Below are 21,147 nucleotides of genomic sequence, written 5' to 3'. Positions count from 1 at the left end.
GGGGTTGGAGGAGGGATGGATTGGGGGTTTGGGATTAGCAGATGCAAACTATTATACATGGAATGGATAAATAACAAGGTCCTACTGTATAGCACAGGGAACTATAGTCAATCAATATCCTGTGATAAACCATAAAGGAAAAGAATATGAAAGAGTGTGTGTGTGTATGTACGTATATATATATACGTACTTTTTCTGAATCACTTTTCTGTACAGCAGAAATTAACACACAACATTGCAAATCAACTATACTTCAACAAAAACTACTATGTAAAAAATGGATAACTAATAACAACCTGCTATATAAAAAAATAAAACTTAAAAAAAAAAGATTGGGGTCCTAGTCTTAATTCTGCACTAAGAAAACAGAAATTCTTAGTCTTAATCAAATCACTTGAACTCTTCCCAAAATTAATTTTACTTACTGTGAAAAGATCAGGGCTATTCAACACATAGTCCAAACCAAATTCTGCCTGCTGGGAACTGCAGCAAAGTAATGTTTACCAAATTAGTCTGCACACGTGGGCCAGTAGTGCCTAACTATCTGGGAGACAAGAATTTAAGGAGCTTGTTCTAAACATGGAAATACTGAGCTGTATTAATGGATCACCTGCAATAAATGGGAAAAAAGGAAATCTTCTACAAATTATCGAAGTCATAGGGAAAGACTTGTATGCCCACCAACCATTGCATAAATACTATAACTCTATAACGTTTGCAAGTGAGAGTACGCTTATGTGGTCAGCTTTGTGAGCTCTGGAAGAAAATGAAACAAAGATTGGGGATTTGATGCAATGAAGGGATTTGGGGAACTTGTTGAAAATATTTACTAAAATATTTCCTCAGATGAAAAGTTTGGGGAAGAATTAAAAGGATCTAAGAAGTGCACTGGTCAGAACACTTAGTGATTCACAACATTTTACTTTCTTATTGATGTACCAAGGTCTCACTGGAACTTGAAACTAAAAGGAAAATTTTATAGATTCCACAACACTGCTGATTTAGTTGAGGCAAGGCAGGTCCTCATTAAAATTTTATATATATAATTTGATTTCAGACTATAAGATTGCAAACAGAGACTGTGTTTAGCTTGAAGATTACAATCTTTATTATACGTACAGAGAGTGACAGAGAAAAACAGAAGCAGAAAGTGAGGAGTCGTTAGGCACAGCACTTATTTCATACTGCTAAACTGCTTTGAAGTCAACGAAATCATTTTGAAAAATTGAGGAGCTCTTTGGTGGAATGATAACATCAAAAGATAGGATAATTTTCATGAATATATATCACTTTTTAAAGTTTCTCTGATTGTCTTTGGAATATAACCTTCAAGGTATATTTGAATTGTCAAGCACTAATACTATCCGTGTGGCTCAGTTTTTGAAAAACAGAAGTAACAAATTATGGACTAACAAGGAGACACACAGTATGCCTGGAATTTGGTAGACAAGCATTTGAAACTTCCAGTATCCTGAAATATTTCTGGCTGTCTGGCCAAATTCTGGGCATGCTTGAGGCCACGTGGTCCTGTGAAAGTATATTTTTAAAATAAAACTGTAGAAAAATAAAAGAGAAAGCCACCATTCACCTATGGTTATGTAAGCCTAGCATCACACTGAGGTTTCCAGATTGATTGACAACTGTTCTAAGAATAGTTTAGTCTGTTAATTACTAGTATTTTCATACACTTTGTCAAAATTGGTCACAGGCTTACCAATTAACTTTTACAATAAGTTGTTTTAACTCTTTTTAGAATGTTTTTGCAATGTTTTTTTAAAAATTTTTGTTTATTATTTATTGATTTATTTATATTTTTATTTTTGGCTGCATCGGGTCTTAGTTGCGGCACGCGGGATCTTTGCTGAGGCACGTGGGATCTTTCCTTTCGGCGTGAGGGCTTCTCTCTAGTTGTGGCATGCAGTTTTCTCTTCCGCAGTTGTGGCGCACGGGCTCCAGAGTGTGTGGGGCCTGTAGTTTGCAGCATACGGGCTCTCTAGTTGAGGCACTCAGGCTCCGTAGTTGTGGTGCGTGGGCTTAGTTGCCCCGTGGCATGTGGGATCCTAGTTCCTTGACCAGGGATCAAGCCCGGGTCCCCTGCACTGGAAGGTGGATTCTTTACCACTGGACCACCAGGGAAGTCCCCTGCAATGTTTGTTTTTTTTTTTTTTTTTCTGTACTCGGGCCTCTCACTGTTGTGGAGCACAGTCCCTGGACGCGCAGGCTCAGCGGCCATGGCTCACGGGCCCAGCCGCTCCGCGGCATGTGGGATCTTCCCGGACCGGGGCATGAACCCGTGTCCCCTGCATTGGCAGGCAGACTCTCAACCACTGCGCCACCAGGGAAGCCCCCCTGCAATGTTTTTAAAAACCATAATTTCTAAAGGGTTCACTTCTGTAAGCAGTAAACAAAACTTTAAAAGTTTAAGATCATTAAAAAGTTAGTCTTAAACTCTCCAAAGTCCCTTAAAGCTCTAACATTTCATGATTTGCTTCAGACCTAATAAGATTTATGTGAATGCTGTGAATATTACAGTTTCAAGCGTGATTTACAGACTGGTAAATTATTTGCAAATTCAGAACAGGAAGTTAAGATGTTTCTATGTACTAGCTTGTTATTTATAGATTATGTAAAGTTTTCCAAAAGCACTAAATGTTTCCCTAAACTATATTAGTATTTATTTAATTGCTTAACATGTATCTTGACGATGAGTTTGGATTATAGAATTGTAAACAGAGATTGTGTATTGTTTAGTTTATAGATTGTACAAATATATCAGTACATTTAAAACACTGATATACTCGGGGAATATTCAAAAGGAAGGATATAGAAGAAGAAAGGAGAATGAAATGAAACTCTCTATGTAATAAGAGGAAATTTTAAAAATATTTAACAACTTGAATCTGAATGCCATTAGTACTCAGGACTTCTGATAAGATTTTAATTATTTTTAACTTTTGATAGAGCATAAGTCACTATTAACACTACTGTTTCAGAAATCTGGAAAGATTGGAGATTTTAGTTTTAGATCTTTACTTTGAAATTTAACTCAAAAATTTTAAGTTGTGAAAATATAAATTGGTCAAAGTTGATGATAACCAAACTCTGAAAATGTATTTATTTGGATTATAAGGATAAATAAAATGTTTCTACCCTGAACCCTTCAAACACTAATTTAGGATTGAGTTAAACTAGGAAAGAGTGCCACCTACTGAATCAAAATTATTTAAACACCTCAACATTAAGTTCATTTTCAGAACATCTAAAGTTCTAGCATCAAAGCTGTACATTTTAGAGAATCTTCATACAGAAAATACCCTCTGAAAAATTATTCAACTAAATATTTCCTTCTAGTAGAAGAATAGCAGACTGGTCATGTGTGTTTATCGCGCCCGACATCACCCAACAAACGACAAAGGAATCAAAATGGTACAAACCCAAAACAACAAGAGAGTGGGAGCGTGTCATAAGCAAGCAAGTTATTCCACCAAATATCTGAAATGAGATACAGAACAGGTGACTGCTGAGGCAGAGTGAAGAAGCTACACCATGAAATACTACCAGAGGGGCTGTACCAGTTAGGAAGCTGATACGCTTTGCAGAATACACCAGAGGCTAAAGACTCAGGCCAAAGACAAGGAAGGCCAAGGAAAAATATTTAGAAATTAAAAAGAGATTAATTGTAAGTCTGTATGTGTCATGGTCAAACCTCTCCACGCCTCTCTTCACCACATAAAGAATGTATAGCATCTAGGATTTGAAGTTCTAGGCTAAAAACAAGGGCAGGGAGTTCTGGAAAAACAAAAAAGAAGAAGAAGAAGAAGGAGAAGAAAAGAAAACAAACAGATTGAACTAGTTGAGATCTAGAACGGCTGGTGTGACAGCCCACACTAAATACTTCAATTGGAATACTAATAGGTCCCACCTGCCAACACCTGCCTGGCAGTAGACATCATCCTTTTACACATTTAGTTCTTATAATACATAATTTTAAAACATTTAGTTTTTATACTACATAATTTTAAAATATTTATTGAAAACCAAGATATGCCAGGTATTTGAGGAAAACTTGTAATGTGAAAGGGACCAACCTAACATTAAAAGAAACTGCAGAGAGTAGAGATAACTTAACATAGGGAAGGGGAAAATATTTTAACCCCACTAATATCCTCAGAAATTTTTAAAAAGTGACAGTGCATCCTTATAACAGAAAAAGGATACTATGAAAAAAGCAAGAAAGAATGCTTGGAAATTAAAATGATGATTTCTGAAATTAAACTTCAATAGAAAGTTTGAAAGACAAGAGCAAGAAAATCTTCCAGGATGTAAGGCAAGAAAATCTTCCAGGATGTAAGACAAAAAAGGAAAGGAATATGAGAGAAAAGGTAAGAGTTATAGAGGACCAATCCTAGAGGTAAAATATCCAGTAGAAGTTCCAGAAAGGGAGAACAAAGAATATGGAGAGAAGAAATTATGAAAGAAGTAATAAGAAAGTTCCCAAACTGAAGAAGATTTCTGAAGTTCTAAAATTGTTTATTCATTCACCTCTCGAGGGACACTCAGGTTGTTTCTACCTTTTGGCTACTGTGAATAATGCTGTTATGAGCATTCATGTACAAGTCTCTGTCTGAGTCCCTCTTTTCTATTCTTTTTGGTGTGTATGATTTCTATGAGTGGTAATGTTGTGTCACACCGTCACACTTAGCTTTTTGAGGAACCATTTTCCTCAAACTATTTTCCATAGTGGATGCACAATGTTATATTCCTATTAGCAAAATATGAGGGTTCCAATATCTCCATATCCTGGCCAACACTTGTTATTGTTTGTCTTTTTTTTTTTTAAATAAATTTATTTATTTATTTTTGGCAGTGTTGGGTCGCCGTTTCTGTGCGAGGGCTTTCTCTAGTTGCGGCGAGTGGGGTCCACTCTTCATCGCGGTGCGCGGGCCTTTCACTGTCTCGGCCTCTCTTGTTGCGGAGCACAGGCTCCAGACGCGCAGGCTCAGTAGTTGTGGCTCACGGGCCCAGTTGCTCCGCGGCATGTGGGATCTTCCCAGACCAGGGCTCGAACCCGTGTTCCCTGCATTAGCAGGCAGGTTCTCAACCACTAGCGCCACCAGCGAAGCCCTGTTTGTCTTTTTTATTATAGTCATCCTAGTGGGTGTAAAGTGGCATCTCATTGTGGTCACACTGTTTTACTCTCTTAGTGATTACTTTAGAAATTCCTTAACTAAACCATATTTACTTAATAAAACCTAATACTGTGGGACTTCCCTGGTGGTGCAGTGGTTAAGAATCCACCTGCCAATGCAGGGGACACGGGTTCAATCCCTGGTCCAGGCAGATCCCACATGCTGCAGAGCAACTAACCCCGCAAGCCACAACTACTGAGCCCGCGTGCCACAACTACTGAAGCCCACGCACCTACAGCCCATGCTCCGCAACAAGAGAAGCCACCGCAATGAGAAGCCCGCACACCACAACGAAGAGTAGCCCCCCACTCGCCAAAACTAAAGAAAGCCTGCGTTCAGCAACGAAGACCCAATGCAGCCAAAAATAAATAAATAAATATTTTTAAAATCCTAATATTGTTACCTTTATTATCCTCCTGGGGAAGAATCTATAAACGGTGTAACAGCATTTACCACATACACCCCCAACATGCACACACATCACTTGTGATATTTTTGTCAGGTAGTATTGTAATTCTATATCATTTAAACGCCACACTGTTATTTCTTCACACCCCCTACTTTCACAGTCAATGTGATTTAGATTTATTCTCATAATTATCATTTTCTTTGGTCTCTATCAATTTCTGCATCTGATCTTTCATGCAAGATGATTTTCTTTCTGCATGATGAACCACTTATAGAATATTCTTTAAAACTTATCTCCTGTTGGCAATATCTCTTATTTTTCTCAAAAATGTATTAATTTTACCCTCTTTATTGAATTATATCTAGAGGGGTAGTTGTTTCCTTACAGCATCTTAGAGGTAACATTTCACTGCCTTCTGAAGCTCTTGTCATTGAGATGTCAGTGTTGGGTTTAACTGTAGCCTCTTCGAACTTAACATCTTTTTTTTTTTTGTGGCTGTTTTAAGATTTTTATCTCTTTTTTGTTTTGTTTTGTTTTGTTTTCCTTTGGCTGCGTTGGGACTTTGTTGCTGCGTACAGGTTTTCTCTAGTTTCGGTGAGCAGGGGATACTCTTCGTTGCAGTGCATGGGCTTTCTCTAGTTGCGGTGGCTTCTCTTGTAGCAGAGCACTGGCTCTAGGCGTGTGGGCTTTAGTAGCTGGAGCACACAGGCTCAGCAGTGTGGCTCGCGGGCCCTAGAGCGCAGGCTCAGTAGTTGTGGTGCACGGGATTAGTGGCTCCGTGGCATGTGGGAATCTTCCCGAACCAGGGATCAAACCCGTACCCCCGGAATTGGCAGGCGGATTCTTAACCACTGCACCACCAGGGAAGTCCTTTATCTCGTCTTGATTTGCTGAAGTTTTATTTTTATGTGTTTAGTTAAGGATTTATTTTTATTGGGCTTTGTAGGGATTCTTGAATCAGATTATTAACGATCATCTCTTCAAAATATTGCCTCAGATCCATTCTCTCTCTTTTTCTTCTGGGACTTCAGTTGAACACGTTAGGTCTCCTCACTGTATCTGATATATACCTCTCTCCCTTTATACTGTATTACCTATTTTTTAATTTCTCCTTGCTTCATTCTGCATAGTTTCTTCTGAAATTTATCTGAGTCACCTAATTTGCTCTTCATCTGTGACTAACCCACTAATCAAAAATTTTAAAATTTGGTATTAAATTTTCACTTCTGGATTTCATTCTACCCCCTACATCTGTTATGTCACTTTTTTATAGTTTACAGTTCCCTGCTAAAATTTTCAAGTTTGATTTTATCCCTTGAATGCAATAATCATAGTTTTGTTTTCTTTTGTTTTGTTTTTTTAGTTTAGTTTAGTTTTGCTTTGTTTTTATCTGCACCTCATAATTCCAATTTCCAGAGTCCCTGTAAATCTTTTTCTGCTATTTGTTCTTCCTGTTGGTTCTAATTCATGGCATCTTTTGTCTCTTTGTGTGCCTCTTTATCTTTATTTTCAGAATCCTGGGCTTGAAATTTTATTACAGACATCATCCTAGATCTGTTCCCATACAAAGGGGTTTTGTATGTTTCGGCCAGATGCTCAAGGTGGTCAGCAGTGCCAGACCAAGGTGTGGTTTGCTGCATCACCACGTGATGTGAAGGGAGACAGCAATCCATATCCTTTGCCCCAGAGTATAGACGTGTCATGGCCCTAGCACAAAGTTGGTGAACTCCATGTACCAGTCCTCATTGCTTCAGCCCAGCAAGGCTTCCAGAAATGCAGCTTAGTCTTTCATCTGCCTTCTTAGGATTGGTGTACATACCTAGGACCAAAGTGCTCCTGAAACTAATGTAATGTTATGTGTCAATTATACTTCAATTTTTTTTAAACATCTTTATTAGAGTATAATTGCTTTACAATGGTGTGTTAGTTTCTGCTGTATAACAAAGTGAATCAGCTATACATATACATATATCCCCATATCTCCTCCCTCTTACGTCTCCCTCCCACCCTCCCTATCCCACCCCTCTAGGTGGTCACAAAGCACCGAGCTGATCTCCCTGTGCTATGCAGCTGCTTCCCACTAGCTATCTATTTTATTTTATTTTTTAGCATCTTTATTGGAGTATAATTGCTTTACAATGTTGTGTTACTTTCTGCTGTATGACAAAGTGAATCAGCTATACATATACATATATCCCCATATCTCCTCCCTTTGCAGCTCCCTCCTACCCTCCCTATCCCACCCCTCTAGGTGGTCACAAAGCACTGAGCTGATCTCCCTTGTGCTATGTGGCTGCTTCCCACTAGCTATCTATTTTACATTTGGTAGTATATATAAGTCCATGCCAATCTCTCACTTCGTCCCAGCTTACCCTTCCCCCTCCCCGTGTCCTCAAGTCCATTCTCTATGTCTGCATCTTTATTCCTGTCCTGCCCCTAGATTCTAAAAAAAAAAAAAAAAAGTGCTCCTAAATGACTTATGTCTTTGGACCCCTAACCTCTCCCATATCTTGCCTTGTAATTATTCGCTATATTATTAAATGTTTCATGATTTTTTTTAATTTACTTTTTTATTTGGTTTTGCTGGGTCTTAGTTGCAGCAGGTGGGCAATTTAGTTGTGGCTCGTGGACTCTTAGTTGTGGCATGTATGTTGGATCTAGTTCCCTGACCAGGGATCAAACCCAGGCCCCCTGCATTGGGAGCACAGAGTCCTAAACACTTTGCCACCAGGGAAGTTCCCTTTTTAAAGATTTTTAAGAAGACTTTATAGCTTATCTATCTTTTTAAGTTACATTCAGTGGGAAGGTAGGTAAAATTTATTTAGTTTACCATAATTTAAAGCCAAGTAACCTGCCTTCAAGTTTTAGTCTCTGGGGTTTCCGTTTAGTTCTCACTGTATGTCACTCTCTCCCTAAGTAATTTTACATGCTACTTCATGTATAAGCTGATATTTCAAAATTTTATATCTTTGTCCACATATTTCTTCTGAGCATCAGATATATATGTTCAACTGCCTATTCTACATCTCCACTTGAGTGTCCCACAGGAACACCCAAACCCAACATATAAAGAATTGGATCTGCATCTATATGTCAGTGATTCCAGTCCATATAAATAACATATGTAATCCAGTAATATGTGTATTATTTCATTCAATTTCTAAATCTTCCAGCTAGGCATTATCACCAAAGTTAGTTTATATTTCCATGATCCCTAGTGAGATTGAATACTTTTCATTTGCTGTCATGCCAGATTTACGGAAAGAGAATCAGAGAGTATAAGTCATTTTCCATAATCTCTAACTCCACTGTGACCTTCTAAAGTCTAAGTCCTTTGTTTTACTCACGTTTGTATGAATGTTTGTTGAATAATTCAATTAAGAGTCGTAAAGGGTCTTAAGGATCATCTAGTTGAGTCATCCTATTTTCCACTAGAGAAAAATAAACCCTCGAGAGATCAAGTAGCTTTCAAATATCCCACATCAATTTAGTTAGTAGCAATAATCGATTCTGGTTTTTTCATCTAAGAGGTACTATTGCCTTGAACTAATCATTAAGTGAAGTCAGCTTTATTCACATTTTAAATGAGACAATTATAGCTAAGACAGTTTAAATTACTTGTCCATGGCCAATATGAAGTGTGAAGCAGTACACAGAGACAAAATGTTTCACATTAAAAATATTTTTGTTGTTGGAGGAAGCATATTTTCCACTGCTTCACCTTTGGTTTATGCAACAAAACCTGTCTTAACAATGAGATAATGAACTTAGAAATGCAATCTAAAATTTTGAAACTATGACTTTTAAAATGTGAAATACTCACTAATGCCTTGCTATAAGTGCTACTTTAAATGAACCATATTTTATTATATTTACTTACGTGTTTAAACATTCCCAATCCTATTCTCTAATAGTATTTTCAAGAGCTTAACATGAACACAAGTAATATCAGGGTAGAAACCTAAATAGAATGAGACTTTAGATAAACAATGAAAAATAAATGAGGATAGGAAAATTTAGCCAGAGGTAATTATGCAGAAATACATAGTGGAGAATCCTGGACAAATTCTAGATAAGAGCCACAAACCTAGCTTTAGATTCCTTTCAGCCAAAGGCAATAGGAAAATGCAGTCAGTTACAAGATTCACAAGTATCAATAAGGTAATATGCCTCAGAAGAAGAAATTTTCCTTACATTGAGACCTGAAAGAAATATTATTAAAGGGACACTGTGTGACAGTAAACAGCATTCTTAGTAACATGCCTGTAATGATTATCATGGTGAGTTTCATAAAGAGAAAGGAGCTGAGGAGACCTATACCACAGTGAGATCCTCCCATAGCTCTTTAAGAAATTATTATAAGTCTTAAAATTAGATAGTGTGAGTCCCCAAATTTGTTCCCTTTTTGAAAATTGTTTTGCTCTTCAAGGTCCTTTACATTTCCATATAACTTTGAGAATCAGTTTTCCAATTTCTACCAAAAATGTATGGGATTTTAGTTGGAACTGTGTTAAACCTAGATCAGTTTGGATGTAAAGGACCTTATTATTATAAGGTAACAATAATCAAGACAATGTGGCAATCCTGTAAGGATAGATACACAGCTCAATGGAACACAAAGAGAGTTCAGTAATAGTTCAAAACATATATGTTCAGTTGATTTTCCATAATGTTGCCAAGGTAATTCAATGGGGCAATTAATGTAATAAAATGAACTTTGATTGTTATCTCACACCATATACAAAAATTAACTCACAATGGATCAGAAGCTTAAGAGTTAAAACTACAGTACTTCCAGAAGAAAACATCAGGTAAAATCTTTGTGTCCTTTGGTTAGGCAACTATTTTTTAGATAAGATGTAAAAGCATTAATCATGAAAATAATGACAGACTGGACTTCCTAAAAGTTTCAAAGTCCTGTTCTTTGAAAATACTCCTAATAAAACTATGGTAGAAGCTAGAGAACAAGAGAAAATATCTGAAAGTCATATATCTAAAAGAGGACTTAGGGACTTACCTGCTGGCGCAGTGGTTAAGAATCCGCCTGCCAATGCAGGGGACATGGGTTCAACCCCTGGTCTGGGAAGATTTCACATGTCACGGAGCAACTAAGCCCATGAGCCACAACTACTGAGCCCGTGCTCCGCAACAAGAGAAGCCACTGAAATGAGAAGCCTGGGCACCGCAACCAACAGTAGCCCTCGCTCGCCACAACTAGAGAAAGCCCATGCACAGCAACGAAGACCCAACGCAGCTTAAATGAATGAATGAATGAATGAATAAATAAATAAAAGAAGACTTATATGGGACTTCCCTGGTAGTCCAGTGGTAAAGAATCCACCTTGCAACGCAGGACTCTGGTTCGATCCCTCATCTGGGAACTAAGATCCCACATGATGCGGGACACAACTAAGCCCACGTGCTGCATCTAGAGAGTCCGCATGCCTCAAACTACAGAGCCCAAGCATTGCAACTAGAGAGAAGCCCGTGCGCTGCGATGAAGAGCCTGCGTGCCACAACAAAAGATCTCGCATGCCACAACGAAGATCCCGTGTGCTGAAGATCCCGAAGACCCGAAACAGCCAAAGATAAATAAATAATTAAAAAAAAATAAAAGAGGACTTATATGCATACTATTAAAAAAAACTTTAAACCATAATAAAAAATAAGACAATGAACCCAATTTTTAAAATGAGCAAAAGATTTGAACAGAAACTTCACCATATATACAGATGGCAAATAAGCACATGAAAATGTATGCAAAATTATTAGGCGTTAGAGAAATGCAAATTAAAATGGCAATAAAATGACACTACATATCTACTAGAATGGTTAAAATTTAAAAAGACTGAGCATATTAAGTGCTTATAAGAATTTAGAGCAACTGAAACCCTCAGATATTGCTGGTGGGGATGGAAAATGGCATATCTGGAAAACAGTTTGGTGGTTTCTCCGGAAGTTAAATATATAATCACCATATTACCTATTTCTAGGTACCTACTCAAGGAAAATGAGAACATGTGTCTATACAAATACCTGTGTGTGAATGTTTATAGCAGCAGCTTTATTCATAATATTCAAAACAACTCAAATTCCCATCAATTGGTGCATGGATAAACAAATTATAGTACAACCACATAATGGAATCCTGCTCAGCCATTAAACAGAAGGAAGTAATAATACATGCAAGAACATAGATGGAGCTCAACAGCATTAAGCTATGTAAAATAAGCCAAAACTAAAAGGTTTCATAGTATATGATTCCATTCATATGAAAAGTTGGAAAAGGCAAACCAATGTGACAGAAATTAGGTCAGTGGTTGCCAGCAACTGGGAATTCACCAACACTCGCTTCCAGGACTAGTGTGATTTCATCTCATATTTAAATATCTAATCCAGGGACTTCCCTGGTGGCGCAGTGGTTAAGAACCTGCCTGCCAGTGCAGGGGACATGGGTTCGATCCCTGATCTGGGAAGATCCCACATGCCTCAGAGCAACTAAGCCCATGCGCCACAACTACTGAGCCTGTGCTCTAGACCCCGCGTGCCACAACTAGCGAGCCCGTGCGCCTAGAGCCAGTGCTCCGCAACAAGAGAAACCACTGCAATGAGAAGCCCGCACACTGCAATGAAGAGTAGTCCCCACTTGCCACAATTAGAGAAAGCCCATTCACAGCAACGAAGACACAACGCATCCAAAAATAAAATAAATAAATAAATAAATATATTTATATAAAAAATAAATATCTAATCCATTTGGAATTCATCCTGGTGTTAGAAATGGATTCACATTGGTTATTAAAAACCCCCAATTCTGATGAGACATTACTACATACCTATTAAAACAACTAACACTTTTTAAGTGACAATACCAAATACTGCCAAGAATGCGGAAGAGCTGGTTGTCTCATAAATTGCTAGTGGGAATATAAAATGGTACAGCCACACCGGAAAAGTGTGACAGTTTATTAAAAAATGAAACATACTTACCACATACCTTTTCCTCCTCTAGTTTTCGATGCTCTTTTTAAATTAGGGATATTAACTTTTCATTTTTGACACAGCATTCACACTCCTGGGCATCTGTCCCAGGAAAATGACTGGAATCTACACACAAATCTTTACATAAGCATAGAAAGCAGCTTATTTGTGATAGTTAAAGGCCAAAAGGTTTTTTTTCAATAAGTGAGTGAGTAAACAAACTGTGGTACCTCCATACAATGGAATACTAAATAAAATAAATCTAAATAATATAAAAGAATAAAGGAACAAACTATTGGTATATGCAACATCTTAGATCTCAAGGGACTTATGCTGTGTAGAAAAAAAAGACCATTTCAATGATTCTATTTCTGTAACATTCTTCAAATAAATTATAGAAATGAAGAATAGATAAGTGGTTGCCAGGGATTAGGTTTGATGGGGGTGGGGGAGAGGAGTGGGTGTGCTACTAAAGTAGCAGCTCTAGGGAGATGTTTGTGGTAATAGAATAGTTCTGTATCTTGATTGTAGTGGTGGTTACATGAACCTGTGTATGACAAAATGGCATAGAATTATACACATGCATTGTACCAATATCAATTTCCTGATTCTGATATTGTGGTATAGTTACATAAGATGTAACCATCTAGAGAAACTGGATGAAGTGTATATGGGAACTCTATTATTTTTGTAACTCTCTTAACTGTATCTTGTTTTTTTTAAATAAATAAATAAATATATTTATTTATTTATGGTTGTGTTGGGTCTTTGTTGCTGCATGTGGGCTTTCTCTAGTGTAGCGAGTGGGGTTGTTGCAGTGTGCGGGCTTCTCATCGCAGTGACTTTTCTTGTTTCAGAGCACAGGCTCTAAGCACGTGGGCTTCAGTAGTTGTCACACGCAGGCTTAGTAGCTGTGGTTCCCGGGCTGTGGAGCATAGGCTCAGTAGTTGTGGCACACGGGCTTATTTGCCCTGTGACATGTGGGATCTTCCCGGACCAGGGCTCGAACCCGTGTCTCCTGAATTGGCAGGTAGATTCTTAACCACTGTGTCACCAGGGAAGTCCCAATTGTATCTTCTGATGAGCAAAATTCTTAATTTTAATGTAGTCAAATATATCAATCTTTTCCTTTGCAGTTAGTGCTTTTTGTGTCATTATAAATAATTTTTTTCCTAGGTCATAATAATATTCTCCTAATATTATCTTTGAGGAGAGACAAATCTAAGGGCTAACCCTCATATCAAGCCTGCCTGTTTGAGCAGGGACATCAGTCTTCTCCTGCATGTGGACCTGGATTTACACCACTGGCTCCAGTGGTTCTCAGGTGTTTGGACTTGGATTGGAATTATGCCAATGGTTTTCCTGGGTGTAAAATCAGGAAATCTTCTTGATCTATAGATTTAAGAAGTCCAACAAAGCCCAAGTAGGATACGTTTTTTGAAAACAGACATGAAGATGCATGTCCAGATTGTAGATAGCAGATCTTGGGACTTCTCAGCCTCCATAACGATATGAGCCAAGTCTATATATGTCTATGTCTATTTCTATGTCTATGTCTATCTCTGTCTCTATCTATATATATCCTATTGGTTCTATTTCTCTGGAGAACCCTGACAAACATCCAAATCTCAGAGTAATTACATTAAATGTTAATGCTTTAAATATTTCAGGTAAAAGAGATGATTGTCAGCCTCGATTAAAACAAAACCAAAACCAAAACCAAAACCAATCACATGCTAGTTAGAACAGCACATTTAAGGAACACACAAAAAAGGCTGAAGGCAAAACTTTGTAAACACTCACCAAGAGAAAGCTGGTATAGTATTAAAGGGAGAAAAACCCACTAAAGATGAAAGGCTCATTTAATAATGACGAAGATATAACAACTGTACTTTTGTATGCACCCAATAACAAAGCCTTAAAATATATAAATTAACATTTGACAGTTCTACAAAGAAAATCAACAAATCCACATTCTTGGTGGGAAATTTTTAACCCACCTCTCTTGGTAAATAATATAACAAGCAGAAAGAAAATCAGTAAGTACATAGAAGATTTGAACTATGTATTTGGTCAAGCATTCTGTTATCTTCAGAGGGAGCACGTGTCTAGTTTACTTCCTCTGTCATTACCAGAAGCTATAAACTTTTCCATTAGGAGAAGGATACAACAATGGAACTATTGCCAACAGTAAATATGGAGGTCAAGCAAGGGTATTTCAAGATATAAAAGATTTCAAAATCTACCTGAAAGTAAGAGTAAAGAACAAAGATGTTGTGCATGAAGATGGTAAGAAGAGACTAAGGTGTCTCCAGAAAAATGGAGTGAATGGTATAAATTGGGTCCTAGCTTTAGGACAAAGGAAGAAAGTTCTTTTGGGGAATGCAAATAAACTTTGATGGAAAACAAGATGTTACATTTAAAAAAATGCAGTAGGTTTGGAATCCTAGATCTTCCATTTACTAACTCTATGATCTTGGACTACTTATTGACATTTTTGAACCTCAGGTTTCTCTTTCCTAAAATAAGGATCATTCTATCTATCCCTATAAGGGTTAAATGTTTCTATTATTGGTTCTCAGAGCACTGTGTATTTCTCCTTCATTCCCCTAGCTACATTTGCAATTTTACATGTGCTTTTAAGATTGATTGTGTCTTAGTTTGCCTCACAAGTGCAGGCCAGTCTGTTTTCCTTCAAGCAATCAGTATTTATTGAGTTTCTACACTGTGTTAGGAGCCCACAAAATGGTGAACAATATAGATGAGGTAATCATTTTCTTCCTAGAGCTTGGCATGCCTGGCAGGTAGTAAATATTCAATAGATATTTGTTTAATGATGAGCTTTTATAAAAAACAAATTAACATAATGAGTTCCGTGTCTAAGGGAGTGACTGCAGAGGCTTGGGACCAACCGTTGTGAGTAAGAAGCTTCCTCAGCCAGCTGAGTGCTGAGCAGGGAGATTCAAGGATGTTTCTGGGGAGAAATCCCAGCACAAACTCAGAGAAAATGGAGATCCTTTGAGTGGCATGTGAATACACTAAATACTCAATATTGGGACCTTCCAGGAAAATGAGCTGGGGACCCGCTTTCCAAGTCATGTTGGAACCAGAACCCCAAGGTCTTGGTGCCCCGGCTTGGTGTCAGGCCTGAGCCTCTCAACTGGGAGAGCTGAGTTTAGGACATTGGACCAACAGAGACCTCCCAGGCCCACATAATATCAATCAGCGAGCGCTCTCCCAGAGATCGCCGTCTCACGCCATCTCACGCTGTCTCACGCTAAGACCCAGCTCCACCCAACGGCCAGCAAGCTCCAGTGCTGGACGTCCCATGGCAAATAACTAGCAAGACAGGAACACAACCCTACCCATTAGCAGAGAGACTGCCTAAAATCATTCTGAGTTCACAGCCACCCCAAAACACACTACTGGAGGTGGCCCTGCCCACCAGAAAGAAAAGATCCAGTCCCATCCACCAGAACACAGGCACCAGTCCCCTCCACCAGGAAGCCTACACAAGACACTGAACCAACCTCACCCATTGGGGGCAGACACCAAAAACAATGGGAACTATGAACCTGCAGCCTGTGAAAAGGAGACCCCAAACACAGTAAGTTAAACAAAATGAGAAGACACAGAAATATGCAGCAGATGAAGGAGCAAGGTAAAAACCCACCAGACCAAACAAATGGAGAGGAAATAGGCAGTCTACCTGAAAAAGAATTCAGAGTAATGATAGTAGAGATGAGCCAAAATCTTGAAATTGAATGGAGAAAATACAAGAAATGTTTAACAAGGACTTAGAAGAACTAAAGAGCAAACAAACAGTGATGAACAACAACAATAAATGAAATTAAAAATTCTCTAGAAGGAAACAATAGCAGAATAACTGAGGCAGAAGAACGGATAAGTGACCTGGAAGATAAAATAGTGGAAATAACTACTGCAGAGCAGAATAAAGACAAAAGAATGAAAAGAACTGAGGACAGTCTCCGAGACCTCTGGGACAACATTAAACGCACCAACATTCGAATTATAGGGGTTCCAGAAGAAGAAGAGAAAAAGAAAGGGTCTGAGAAAATATTTGAAGAGACTGTAGTTGAAAACTTCCCTAACATGGGAAAGGAAATAGTCAAGTCCAGGAAGCGCAGCAAGCCCCAAACAGGATAAATCCAAGGAGAAACACACCAAGACACACACTAATCAAACTATCAAAAATTAAAGAAAAAATATTAAAAGCAGCAAGGGAAAAGCAACAAATAACATACAAGAGAATCCCCATAAGGTTAATAGCTGATCTTTCAGCAGAAACTCTGCAAGCCAGAAGAGAGTGGCAGGACATAGTTAAAGTGATGAAAGGGAAAAACCGACAACCAACATTACTCTACCCAACAAGGATCTCATTCAGATTCGACGGAGAAATTAAAACCTTTACAGACAAGCAAAAGCTAAGAGAATTCAGCACCACCACACCAGATTTACAACGAACGCTAAAGGAACTTTTCTAGGCAAGAAACACAAGAGAAGGAAAAGGCCTACAAAAACAAACCCAAAACAATTAAGAAAATGTTAATAGGAACATACATATTGATAATTACCTTAAATGTAAATGGATTAAATGCTCCAACCGAAAGACATAGACTGGCTGAATGGATGCAAAAATAAGACCCATATATATGCTGTCTACAAGAGAACCAATTCAGGGTTTCCCTGGTGGCACAGTGGTTGAGAGTCCGCCTGCCAATGCAGGGGACACAGGTGGGTGCCCCAGTCCAGGAAGATCGCACGTGCTGCGGAGCGGCTGGGCCCGTGAGCCATGGCCGCTGAGCCTGTGCATCTGGAGCCTGTGCTCCACAACGGGAGAGGCCACAACAGTGAGAGGCCCGCGTACTGCAAAAAAAAAAAAAAGAGAGAGAGAGACCCAATTCAGACCTAGGGACACATACAGACTGAAAGTGAGGGGATGGAAAAAGATATTCCATGCAAATGGCAATCAAAAGAAAGCTGGAGTAGCAATTCTCATATCAGACAAGACAGACTTTAAAATAAAGACTATTACAAGAGACAAAGAAGGACACTACATAATGATCAAGGGATCAATCCAAGAAGAAGATATAACAGTTGTAAATATTTATGCACCCAACATAGGAGCACCTCAATACATAAGGCAAATGCTAACAGCCATAAAAGGGGAAATCAACAGTAACACAGTAATTGTAGGGGACTTTAACACCCCACTTTACCAATGGACAGATCATCCAAAATGAAAATAAATAAGGAAACACAGGGGCTTCCCTGGTGACACAGTGGTTGAGAGTCCGCCTGCTGATGCAGGGGACACGGGTTCGTGCCCTGGTCCGGGAAGATCCCACATGCCGTGGAGTGGCTGGGCCCGTGAGCCACGGCCGCTGAGCCTGTGTGTCCGGAGCCTGTGCTCTGCCATGGGAGAGGCCATAGCAGTGAGAGGCCCGCGTACCACGAAAAAAAAAATCTTCCAACAAACAAAAGCCCAGGACCAAATGGCTTCACAGGCGAACTCTATCAAACATTTAGAGAAGAGCTAACACCTATACTTCTCAAACTCTTCCAAAATATAGGAGAGGGAGGAACACTCCCAAACTCATTCTACAAGGGCCACCATCACCCTGATACCAAAACCAGACAAATATGTCACAAAAAGAGAAAACTACAGGCCAATATCACTGATGAACATAGATGCAAGAATCCTCAACAAATACTAGCAAACAGAATCCAACAGCACATTAAGAATCATGAACCATGATCAAGTGGGTTTATCCCAGGAATGCAAGGATTCTTCAGTATACGTAAATCAATCAATGTGATACACCATATTAACAAATTCAAGGATAAAAACCATATGATCATCTCAATAGATGCAGAAAAATATTTCAACAAAATTCAACACCCATTTATGATAATAACTTTCCAGAAAGTAAGCCTAGAGGGAACTTACTTCAACATAATAAAGGCCATATATGACAAACTCACGGCCAACATTGTTCTCAGTGGTGAAAAATTCAAGCCATTTTCTCTAAGGTCAGGAACAAGACAAGGTTGCCCACTCTCACCACTATTATTCAACATAGTTTTGGAAGTTTTAGCCACAGCCATCAGAGAAGAAAAAGAAATAGAAGGAATCCAAATCGGAAAAGAAGAAGTAAAGCTGTCACTGTTTGCAGATGACATGATACTATACATAGAAAATACTAAACATGCTACCAGAGAACTACTAGAGGTAATTGATGAATTTGGTAAAGTAGCAGGATACAGAATAAATGCACAAAAATCTCTTGTATTCCTATATACTAATGATGAAAAATCTGAAAGAGAAATTAAGGAAACACTCCCATTTACCATTGCAACAAAAAGAATAAAATACCTAGGAATAAACATACCTAAGGCAAAAAAAGACCTGTATGCAGAAAACTATAAGACACTGATGAAAGAAATTAAAGACGATACAAACAGATGGAGAGATATACCATGTTCTTGGATTGGAAGAATCAACATTGTGAAAATGACTATACTACCCAAAGCAATCTACAGATTCAATGCAGTCTCTATCAAACTACCAATGGCATTTTTCACAGAGCTAGAACAAAAAATTTCATGATTTGTATGGAAACACAAAAGACCCTGAACAGCCAAATCAATCTTGAGAATGAAAAAAGGAGCTGGAGGAATCAGGCCCCCAGACTTCAGACTATATTACAAACCTACAGTAATCAAGACAGTATGGTACTGGCACAAAAACAGAAATATAGATCAATGGAACAGGATAGAAAGCCCAGAGATAAACCCATGCACATATGGTCACCTTATCTTTGATAAATGAGGCAAGAATATACAATGGAGAAAAGACAGCTTCTCCAATACGTGGTACTGGGAAAACTGGACAGCTACATGTAAAGGAATGAAGTTAGAACACACCCTAACACTATACACAAAAATAAACTCAAAATGGATTAAAGACCTAAATGTAAGGCCACACTATAAAATACTTAGAGGAAAAATAGGCAGAACACTCTATGCCATAAATCACAGCAAGATCCTTTTTGGCCCACCTCCTAGAGAAATGGAAATAAAAACAAAAATAAACAAATGGGACCTAATGAAACTTAAAAGCTTTTGCACAGCAAGGAAACCATAAAGAAGACGAAAAGACAGCCCTCAGAATGGGAGAAAATATTTGCAAATGAAGCAACTGACAAGGGGCAGCTCATGCAGCTCAATATCAAAAAAACAAACAACCCAATCCAAATATGGGCAGAAGACCTAAATAGACATTTCTCCAAAGAAGATATACAGATTGCCAACAAACACATGAAAGGATGCTCAACATCACTAATCATTAGAGAAATGCAAATCAAAACTACAATGAGGTATCATCTCACACCAGTCAGAATAGCCATCATCAAAAAATCTACAAACAATAAATGCTGGAGAGGGTGTGGAGAAAAGGGAACCCTCTTGCACTGTTGGTGGGAATGTAAATTGATACAGCCACTATGGAGAACAGTATGGTGGTTCCTTAAAAAACTAAAGATAGAACTACCATATGACTCAGCCATCCCACCTCTGGGCATATACACTGAGAAAACCATAATTCAAAAGGAGTCGTGTACCACAATGTTCATTGCAGCTCTATTTACAATAGCCAGGACATGGAAGCAACCTAAGTGTCCATCAACAGATGAATGGATAAAGAAGATGTGGCACATATATACAATGGAATATTACTCAGCCATGAAAAGAAATTGAATTATTTGTAGTGAGGTGGATGGACCTAGAGTCTGTCATACAGAGTGAAGTTAGTCAGAAAGAAAAAAACGAATACCGTATGCTTACACATATATATGGATATATGGAATGTAAAAAAAAAAAAAAGGTTCTGATGAACCTAGGGTGAGGACAGGAATAAAGATGCAGACGCAGAGAATGGACTTGAGGATGTGGGGAGGGGGAAGGGTAAGCTGGGACGAAGTGAGAGAGCAGCATTGACATATACCAAATGTAAAACAGCTAGCTAGTGGGAAGCAGCTGCATAGCACAGGGAGATCAGCTCAGTGCTTTGTGACCACCTACAGGGGTGGGATAGGGAGGGTGGGAGGGAGACGCAAGAGGGAGGGTATATGGGGATACATGTATACGTATAGCTGATTCACTTCGTCATACAGCAGAAACTAAGACAACATTGTAAAGCAATTATACTTCAATACCAATAAAGATGTTAAAAAAAAGTTATCATATATTCACCACCTATTCAGCACCCTGGACCCCCATGGAACCCTGTCAACCCTGATCTTTTTAACATCTGTATAATTTTGCCCTTTTCAGAATGTAATATAAATCAGATCATAGAATATGAAACCTTATTCAGAGTGGTTTCTTTACTCTGTGTCTTAGGTGGCTTGAAAGTTATTTTTTGTTATTATTAAATAGTATCTCATCATGTGGTTGTAGCACAGATTGGTTGCATACTTTCCTATTTTGAAAGTCATTTTGAACCTTTCTTGTTTTGGATGAACATGAATAAAGTTGATGTTAACA

The sequence above is a fragment of the Phocoena phocoena genome, chromosome 2 (assembly GCF_963924675.1).
Source record: "Phocoena phocoena chromosome 2, mPhoPho1.1, whole genome shotgun sequence".
Lineage (NCBI taxonomy): Eukaryota > Metazoa > Chordata > Mammalia > Artiodactyla > Phocoenidae > Phocoena > Phocoena phocoena.
The sequence above is the reverse complement of the archived record's forward strand: the minus strand, read 5'-3'. Positions refer to the sequence as shown.